Source organism: Orycteropus afer, unplaced genomic scaffold (genome assembly GCF_000298275.1).
Source record: "Orycteropus afer afer isolate SDZICR_OR568_19922 unplaced genomic scaffold, OryAfe1.0 scaffold00387, whole genome shotgun sequence".
Classification (NCBI taxonomy): domain Eukaryota; kingdom Metazoa; phylum Chordata; class Mammalia; order Tubulidentata; family Orycteropodidae; genus Orycteropus; species Orycteropus afer.
Window position 1 is genome coordinate 954,059 of NW_006921974.1, and position 1,886 is coordinate 955,944.

The following is a 1,886-nucleotide window of genomic DNA, read 5'->3' on the forward strand; positions in this document are numbered from 1 at the left end:
AGTGGTTACCAGAGGCAAGAGGGAGAGGGTATAGGGGAGTTAACTGTGATGGAAAAATAACATTCATTAAGGGTAGGGTTGCAGAGTCAAATGTTGTAATTGCTGTCAACATGTTATACACTTGTAAAAAGTTGAATGGGCAAAAGTTGTGAGACAGATACATTTATAACAATGACAAAAAAAAGAGTAGGTGCCAAGGTTGCTTACATACAACCAAACACCTCATGGGATTCGGCTCCTTGGTTTGGAGGTTTAGGCCATCCCAGTTAATTGGCCTAATAACATGTTTAGCACTGCTTTTCTACCCCTAGTTGGCTGTGTAGTATCTGGGGTCTTAAAAGCTTGCAAGCAGTCATCCAAGGCACAACAATTGGTCTCTGTTCACCTGGAACAACAGATCAAGAAGGAGAGTCAGAAATAGGAGGATGTTATGGAATTATGTGGCTAATTGCCTCCACGAACAATTGCCTCCTTTGCCATGAGACTAGAAGAACTGGATGGTGCCCAGCTACCATTATGGAACATTTAGATCAAAGATGCCATAGAAGAATCCTGATCAAAAGGGGAAAATGCAGAACAGAATTTCAAATGCTCATGGACTCTTGACTTTCTGGAGCCATGGAGGGTAGATGAATCCTTGAAGCTACTGCCCTGAGATAATCTTTAAACCTTATACCAAAAATATCCTCTAAAGTTATCTTAAAACCAAACACTAGTATAACTTTACTAGTGAAAAAGGTCTGCCTTGAGCATTATGTTCTTCCAAAAACTATCTATATGGCATCAAACTGACAACAGCATCTTGACAGATTATATAGGAACCTCACAGGGCTGTGAGTATATGTTAATGAGAGAGGAACAACTCAGAAAAGGAAGGTAAGAATGGTTACACAACTTGATGAATGTAATCAATGTCACTAAATAACAGTATATGTAAAAACTGTTGAATTGGTATATGTTTTGCTGTGTATTTTCTCAACAACAACAAAATAAATCAAATTTTGAGAAAAAGAAAATGCTGTGCCTTGAGTTATATTGCGTCTTAGTCATCCAGGTGACATCTTAATTTTTAAAACTTTAACAAAGTCTTGCAGCAGATTTGCCCAACACAGTATGTCTTTTGATTTTTTGATTGCTGCTCCTGTGACCAAAACTATCTAATTATTTTGATCTCACTCAAAGTACTACTCATTACAATGACATACCATTGCAACTTGTCTATCATTTACCCCTACCACTGATGATTGCCGTGACCTCATCTTCTACGACTTTCTCGCTCACTTCCTTCCAGCCACACCAATCTCCTTGCTGTTCCTAGAACACACCTAGTACAATTCTGCCTTGGGCTCTTTTCACTGGCTGTTCCCTCTGCGAGAAATACTCTTTCTTGGCTCAGCCAGCAACTACTTGCAGGTCTTCCTTAATTGCCCCTTTCTCTGTGAAGCTCTCTTCGGATACCCTAATTCACATTGTATCACATGCCACCCTAATTCTCTCCTCTCCTACTTAATTTTTTTCCATTGTATTTATCATTATTTAACATACTGTATATTTTACTTAATTGTCTTATTTATTGTCAGTCTTCTCCACTAAAACATAAATCTCATGAGGATAGAGAATTTTGTCTCTTTTGTTCATGGAAAGAATTCCCAGGGCCTAGAATAATGCCAGGAGCTCTGGTAGCATAGTGCCTAAGGCATTTGACTGCTAACTAGAAGGCTGGCGGTTCAAACCCACCAGCTACTCCATGGAAGGAAGGTTAGGCAATCTACTGCCGTAGTGATACTGCCTTGGCAACTCAAGGAGGGGTCGTATGAGTCAGGGCCAACTCGACGGCACATAACAACAACAACAAAGAATAGTGCCTGGCACATGATGTTGTGTTG